The following is an 8,319-nucleotide window of genomic DNA, read 5'->3' as shown; positions in this document are numbered from 1 at the left end:
TGCTCTGTTCACCTGTGAGTCACAGGTGCTCTTTTTCCACCACTCCCCCCACACAGCCCCAGAAGGCTGTACACATCCCCTTGCATTGTACTTGGTTGCTGTGTGATTTATGTGGTAGATCTCTGATGTAGGCAATGTGGGGGAAAAAGAAGCATGCAGGAGAGCAGTATGTCAGAGCCAGAAGAACTGGTCAAAGTAAAATTCAAACCAGATGGGATGCCCAGACAGTGCTCTTGACTCCCCTAGGAGGACTGAAGCTGTAGAGGGAGTACTCCTCTCTATGCATGAACACTTACCTCTGAAGCACCCTGCATCCTTAGCTCCCTAACCTGTTCCTGTAGTCACAGCAGGCCTTGAGCAGGACAGACTTCCACCTACCATTTTTCCATGAGAGAGCAAGGTGGAGTTTGCAAGAGCATTGCATGTGTAGAAAAATAAGAAACAACACTCTGACTTGGTATGCAGTCAAAGCTAGCATCTATGTACACTTGCCAACATTTAGAACAGGCTCCTGTGAGGCTGAAGGTCCTTGACTCACTAGGAAAGGAAGAGCCATTATCTTCCCACAATCCCATTAACTGAGTCTGGTCTGAGATCCTCTGGAGAGAAAAACTGAGTCTTTAAAAGGTTTGATGAAAAAGGTAGGATCTACCGGAACACTCTGGCTAATTTCCATTGCTCTAGGGTCATTCAGCCTCACAAAGAAAGACACAGATTGCCCTCATTCCTCTCAGTCACTTGCATTTGCTCTAACCTGTGGTTATGCTATAGGTTCAGTGCTGTTATTGGAGAGGATAAGCACTCCAATGAACCTCCAGTGATGAATGGGAGATATCTCAGCCTTAAAGTTGTCAAGGGGTGGCAGAAATCCAGAATGAACCCACACAGGCATCTGTGGGCAGGGTCACAAATAACCTGTGATCTTCAAGAAGAGTCAGCGTCAAACATTCAGCACTCACTTTTCATGGTCAGTGTCAATATTTTCAAAGCAGCTGCTAGGAGCTTACTTGGGAGGGAAAAAAGGAAGGAGAAAAGGGCAAGCTTTATTAATGCAAACTGATTTCAAACCATTACACCCATGTCTGCCCTGACCTTCATTACACCTAATATCCATGCTTCACCTTTATCAGAGCCCTGCCTTTGGGTCACAAACTGTGAAGAGCCCACCCTTTATAAACTCAATTTCTGACCTGAGATCCTGGGCCACATGAGAGGACAATCAGAGCTGGGTCCAGCGTATCACCTCTAGTCCTTCTATCACGGTTTTCAACAAAAAAAAAATTGTTGCAGCAGTATTGCAGCTGACATCAGACAAGCCATCTAAAGCACTTCCTTGAAAGACTTGATCTTGTCTGCCTCAAAGGTAGGTGACATATGTAGGCAGTTTGATCAGAGGTGTTCTTATGCATGTGTCTGTGGCCAGGTCAAACCACAAGCACCCTGCAAACACCAAAATGGATGCCTCTGTGTACTGCAGAAATATTCTCAGCCACTCCAACAGAGAGCAATGCAAAACCCATACCTGCGTCTTTAATCCATACTTGCTTCATCTATTAACTCCTTGATGCTTCCTTCTCACAGCTTTTCCTGCCCGACTCTTGGAATCCCTGACTGCCCTGTTTTGAGACCTCACCTACTAATTCAGTTCAGTGATCACCTCCACTGCTTGCATTCTCCTGGTTCTGGTAGCTTTGTTTTAACAGTGATTGGCCTTGATGCACTTTAAATGCTTTCAGTTATTTCATCCATAGGAGTCTGAATGGGAAATACATTGTTAAAAAACTGCATAAGTCTATTTCATGTAAAAATGAAACACCTGTGAAATGTTTTCTCATGAGGGTACACAAGAAGGGATACGGGATCATATAGCTAAACTAAGCCTAGAGCATCTCCCATTCCTTCCGAAGTGCAGGATAAATATGTCTCCTTCTCCAGGTCCTTAGTCCCCCACTCATTCACATGGTGCACAAACTAGCTTGGTTCCAGGCTTGCTCTGGAGCAAAACAAACAGTTCCTCTTGAAGAAACCTAGCCCCAGATGAGAGGTCAGGTTGTTTGAGCATCTCAGACAGGCAATATGGGTCTGTAGTGAACTCAGGTAGACACCAAGACTACCCCAGCCAGCAATGCACCAGGAAATGCACTTAAAGAAAGAAAAAGGGAGAATGAGGGAGGGAGGGAGGGAGGGAGGGAGGGAGGGAGGGAGGGAGGGAAGGAGGGAGGGAGGGAGGAAAGCTAACAGGCACAAAAACAAGCAAGAAAAAACAAGCAAACAAGCAAGAAAGGACACATAAAAAATAATTATGCCCCAGGGGCATAGAAACATCAGATGGGTCCTAAGGGAGATGAGATTTAAATGCTATACAGTGTGGTCAGAGCTATCCCATAGCAAGTGGCTCAGAGCATGCGGGTTCTCCCACTGATGATGTTAACAAGGCCAGCATAGATACAGCCTCGGTCAAATACAGACTAAGCAAGGAGAATTTGACATGCAGCAAAACCTAACTTATGCGGAAAGATACCAACATCCAGGGGACACTAATTCTTATATTGGGCACTGATTCTGGCATCTTCCTGCTTCTAGAAAAACCTGTGGCCTATACGTTAAAAAAAACCACTACGATGACTGCAACAACATCTAAGAAAAGAGCAACCCAGAGGAGATCAAGGGCATATCTCATCAAGGAGAGCACTCCTTGGAAAAGCAGGAGACTGGAGAAAGAACCAAAGAACATTTTCCAGGTGATAGAGATTATTTCAGCAAGGCAAAGAGTAGAGCTGAAAATGGCCACTCCTGGCTCCAAGACATACCTGGCTTAGAGGTACAAACAACGTTCTCTTAGAGGTGCAAGAAGAGGTGTCAACATGGGAACAAGAGGACTGGGTGGGAGGGGGTGTTGAGGGACCTACATAATATCAGGATGAGTGAAGGGGACTATGACACATCAGATATGTCTTGGGTTGGATTGTGGTGGGATTTGGCCCTTTTTGTCCCCTCTTATCACTCCCCTCCACAACCACCACCAAAAGCAGTGCTTCTCCTGTGCCACCGGAGCTGTTGGGAACAGGGACAGGAAGAAACAGATCCCTGAAAATCAGTGCTTGTGATACAGGACTGGCGTTAGATTCAGTAAGTACTTCTGCTGCTGCACATCCTTCCCAGCTGTGGTTATCTCAGGCTGGGGCTGCGTGGGTAAGAGTTGGGAGTGGGTGCAGTGGGAGCATCCAGGCTGGTCCAACAGTTCTCACCTCATTGAGCATAGGCAGATTAGGCAGACTGCTGCAGATCAAGACTCCAGGCTGCTCCCTGTGCCTTCAATGCCACGACCCATGTTTTTTCTCCCAGGATGCTCCCGTGCTATACACAGAGGCTTAAATTTGAGCTGTAAATACCTGTTGTTCTGGTGGTCACAAAGGAAAATATCAAACCAGCGGTGTGGGTGCACTTTTCTACTACTTGATATAAGCTTAAAATTATTGTGTAAATAAAAAAGAAATACAAATATTTCCTACTACTTTCAAGGGAATAAAGGCAGTGACAAAGTGCCGTATATTTCTCCATGCTGAACCTGTCAACTGTATTCCCACAACTATCCACAGAGAGACAAAGTACTGGTCTGTACAAATTCAATAGCCCCTTCAGGAGGTTTAGTCTTCCATTCAGGCTGGGCTTAGGGAGTGCAGTATGTCAGGAGATTGTAGCATTTCTTACACAATATTGTTGAGATTATGAGCTGCACAGACAGTATTTTGATGCAAGGCAAAACAGCACCAAGCAAAGACAATAACAGGATTTTTCATATAACAATTGGAATAAAATAATCCTTGTCCAATGTGAGGAGCAACAGAGACTGTGACAGCCAGAGCAGTAGCTCAGGATGCAAACGGGCAGGCAGTAAGTAAAGCTCCTAGCGCAGAGTACCTGGGATAACCTATTTTCAACTGCTTTTACTAATTCAAGGAACAGGAGTCTATTTTAAAGGTAGAAAGATGTTGATTATAAAAAGCCACAGGAAAAATAAAAACATCTTATAAAGATTACAGGAGGGTCGTTTAGAGTCTGATAAACTTGAACGAAGTACTAGAGGGATTTTTTTTGTTGGACTCCTAATTGCAGCAAGATTGAAGTTTTATGCCTTTGAAAAAAAAAAAAAAAGAAAATGGTAGAAGTCAAGCAAAAGATTTTAATTTGGTAGTTCAGGAAATATTAGTTGTGTAAAACAGAGTAGCTATAGATTTCCTTAGTACTCTAAACATCTCTTTTCACTTCCCTGGTGCAGCCTTCCTAGAAGATACCATAACTTACCAGTGAAGATACATATTAGATCTGGTTTTACAAAACATAGTATATCTAACATCTGATAACGTATGAAGAGTGCTAGCAGACAGGGGAGTCAAGTCAAGCAGTTGACACTCAAATTACAATTTACCTATTTGGCTATGTAATCTCTAGTCCCTGTTACCTTCCCTCTACAACAAGAAGGTGAAAAATACTGTTGAACCATTTGAGCACCTCGTGGGAAAGGATGTGCAGTCAGATCTTGATCTGAATTTCTCACCATTAAATAACAGAGTGGTATCAGCAAGATGGGGGTTGTCACTGGCTGAGAACAAAATGTCTGTAAGAATGGAAACCCGTATCAGAATCACTGGGGACTTGCAGAAGCACAGAAAACCAGATAAGGCCAAGACATAAAAAATTAGTATGATTTAGAGTCTGTGAACAACTTCTCAGCTGAGGGAAGTGCAAGTGTGAATCAGCCATCATAAAGAACTTGATGTCCAAAGGTCTGTGCCATGGTCTCCTGCTCACCCAGGTACACAGTGGAGATGAGGTGGAGGAGGTGATCCTCTTCCAGTGCTCCAGATAGGAGGATGGCAGTGGACCTGCTATTTTGCCCCAAGCTGGAAAGGCTGAGAGCAGTCACACTCTGAAAATAGAGGAACCTCCATGACACAGAGTATCAGGAATAGACCACCTGCCCCTGACTGCAGCAGGGCTGGTCTCCAGAAAAGCCCATGAGTAAGACAGGTCCAAGACTCAGTAAGCACCATTTGCAAGTTGAGTTGATTATAAGTTGCGTTGTAAATGTAGGTAGTTTTTGTTCCATGGAACTGGATTGGAAACTTATTTTTTTTCCTAAACTTTTGCTTGACATGTTAAATTTAGGCTGGACAAGCCCTTGGCATGACCATGTTAAAAACCAGACCCTGTATGAAGCAACTGCATGGCCTCACTAACAAGGACTGCAGAACATGATGGCCTGAGGTGCCGCTTCAGTTATATGAGGTTTGAATTCAGGTCAGGCTTTTCAAACCAGTGTGGCAATCAGTGGGAAACCACAGCAATGAGGGGAGAGGGGGGCACCAACAGGGAGGGGTGGGCATTTTGGAGAAGAGAAGCAGCAAAGCAAGAACTAAAAGCAGGAGGCAGGTGGTGCAAAACTGTGTGAATGGGGAAGTGGGAAGACACAAAAGGGGAATATGGCAAACAGGAACAGTTTGCAGCCCAGCCAGGCTGAAGCAAATTGCTCTCTTCCCTAGTGGAGTCCCAGCACACACAGAAAAGGTCTTACGGCCACTCAGGATTGCCTGAGCAATATCTCACAGAAAATAAATTTTATCAGGGCACAGGGTAATGAGAATACTTGCTGTGGCCATGCCCTGAGTGCGCAAGGAAATGAGCTTCCTGTCCCCCCACCCCGAAAATGTTCCCTCTGCAACTCTGCCTGTGCTGAAGGACGAGCCTCCTCCTCAGCTCCTGCCCTCCTGTGCAGGGCTGTGAACTGCAGACATCATTTCTGAAAGAGCCTCCTCATCCTCCCATCCTCCCGGAGGGATCAGAACCTCACAGAAAGAGGGGGAGAGATGGAACAGTCCTTGCTGCTTTGGACCTTTGTGGGGGAAAAAATGGTATCATGCATTTCCCCCACAGGAGTGCCGTGCAAATCCAGCACAGATGGGTCACTCGGAGGTGACCCAGCCTGGGGCCCTGGCAGTCTTTCAGAGCAAAACTGTCTCACTGAGCAATTCTTTCCCATGAATGTCTTCTTCAAACGCGGCAAAGGGAACAAGAAACCTCAGATGGGTTCCTGCCTTCCCTCAGCCCCACTGCACATGCAGAAAGCAACTTATGTCAAGAGCACCTCTTGGCGGTGTGAGGACATCAAAGCAGCAACAGATCTTTATGTGCTCCGTTAGAGGTTCTGGGCCTATTTCCTGCAGTTTCCTTCTCTTTCCTGCAGCATGTATAAAGGAGAGGTTTTAATGTAGCAGGTGTCAGTTGTTCTCAGAGTGATTACAACGTGTGTTATTTGAAGATAATATTCCATTTTTATTAATTTAAATATGATGTAAAGAAACGCCCTAAAAGCCTTTATGTAGATCCCTCTCGTCCCTCTACAGAGGCACTGGTGGAAGAGGGAAGTTTATAGATTCACAGCACAGACCTCTGACTTGGACGAGAACTGACTATCCATAATCCACAGCAGTAGCAGGCAATTATCTTCCAAAAGTGATTTGCCCAGAGTAGGCTGAGATATACCTCCTTGTCAGGACTTCCACAGCACACACTGGCATTCAGCCTATCAGTGGTCCTTGTTTGACCCTGCCACCAGGTCCTACTGTGCCAGTGGCCAGTTTTCCATCCAGTCTCTCAGTCTGAATCCCATCCCCAGCCCCAGTTATCTTCACTTGACTGCTGCTCTGTCCCAGGTAAGACTCAATATATTCTCCAGCTCTCCCCAGCTCATTTCCCCTCAGTCCTCTCTGTTCTTCCCACCCTGCTTCTCCCCAGGCACATAAGGGTTCTTGGAAACCTTCAGAGAAAAGATCTGGTGAAAAGGGAAATGTTCCTTTGGAGAAGCTGATTTCAAACGTAGTTTCAACAATGCCCAGAAAGGGGTTAGTTTCCCGCTTGCCTATCCCAGGCTGCCTGCCCAACCTAGAGCTCCCCGAATCCCTAGGGACTCCACCAGCTCCAGCTCCCTGGGCCCCCACTTGTCACCTAGATGTCTTCCAAAGAGTCTTCCTCACTGTGTCCAGTTGTCCAGGGAACTGTAATGGTTTTTCTCCATCCACCAGTAGCATTCTCCAGGGCCAGATACACCTGCCTTCTGACTGAGTCCCTACCTCCTGGCCTACTATGTTCTGTGCTTGCCTGCCCTTTCCATCTCCTGCTGCTGCTTTCCCTGTAACAGCCTTTGTCATTCTCCCTTCTGACCCTCTCTGACCTGTATTCCTATGGTTTGTTCCTGCTCTCTCTTGCAGAAGAGTCAATGGGCTTCCTTCCTCCCCCTTCTCTCCCACCCACAGAGGGAACACCTAGTACAGCTGGTCGCTTTGTGCTTCTGAAACAGCCACAAGAATTGGAAACGTTCCACAGCGGAAGGTTTCTGGGTTGCGGCCAGCACTGATTGATGGATGGGAGAGCTCTCCTCCTGAGCAGGTCAGCTGCAAAAACCTCCCATGACTGCAGCAGCACAAAGGTCACCAACCCTTGGAGAAACAATTTCCCCTGGAGCTCCTTCCTTCAGGAACATCCCAGCTGAAAAACCACTGTTCTTGGTCTAACTGGCCTTCTGACAAAGCCTGGAAATTCTAATGAATTCTGTGTCACCACATCCCTTCTTCTATAAAACACATCTCCTGCCCATCCACTCTTCAGTTCAGAAAGGAGCACACAGATCTGCACACATATGCACTTTTCCAGGCTTAGTGTTGCACAAGAGGAGAAGAAAGGAAGAGGAGGCAGATCTTCATTTCGAGAAGGAAAAGTAGAGCATCCTGGGATCTTTCTGCTCCTTGTATCTTCTTTCTTACAGTGATTGCTTCCTTCTTATCCTTGCTGCTCAGCTCTAAAATTCTTTTCCGAGGACAATGAGGACAGGCTGAGAGAGTTGGGGTTGTTTAGCCTGGAGAAGAGAAGGATTGGAGGAGACCTTATTGGTGCCATTCATCACATAAAGGGAGCTTATAAGAAAAATGAGGACAGACTTTTTAGTAGGGCCTGTAGCAATAGGACAAGGGGTTATGGTTTTAAAGTAAGAGGTTAGACTCAGAATAGATATAAGGAAGAAATTTTTCACAATGAAGGTGGTGAAACACTGGAACAGGTTGTCCAGAGAGGTGGTAGATGCCCCATCCCTGGGAACATTCAAGGTCAGGTTGGACGGGGCTCTGAGCAACCTGGTCTAGTTGCAGATGTCCCTGTTTATTGCAGGGGGGTTGGACTAGATGACCTTTAAAGGTCCTTTGCAACTCAAACCATTCTGTGATTCTATGACAAGATGGAAGAGGTCTGGCAGCAGCCCCCACTGGC

This window comes from Tyto alba, unplaced genomic scaffold (assembly GCF_018691265.1).
Source record: "Tyto alba isolate M040663 unplaced genomic scaffold, T.alba_DEE_v4.0 Super-Scaffold_2, whole genome shotgun sequence".
In the NCBI taxonomy this organism is placed as follows: Eukaryota; Metazoa; Chordata; class Aves; order Strigiformes; family Tytonidae; genus Tyto; species Tyto alba.
Note: the sequence above shows the minus strand (reverse complement) of the source record.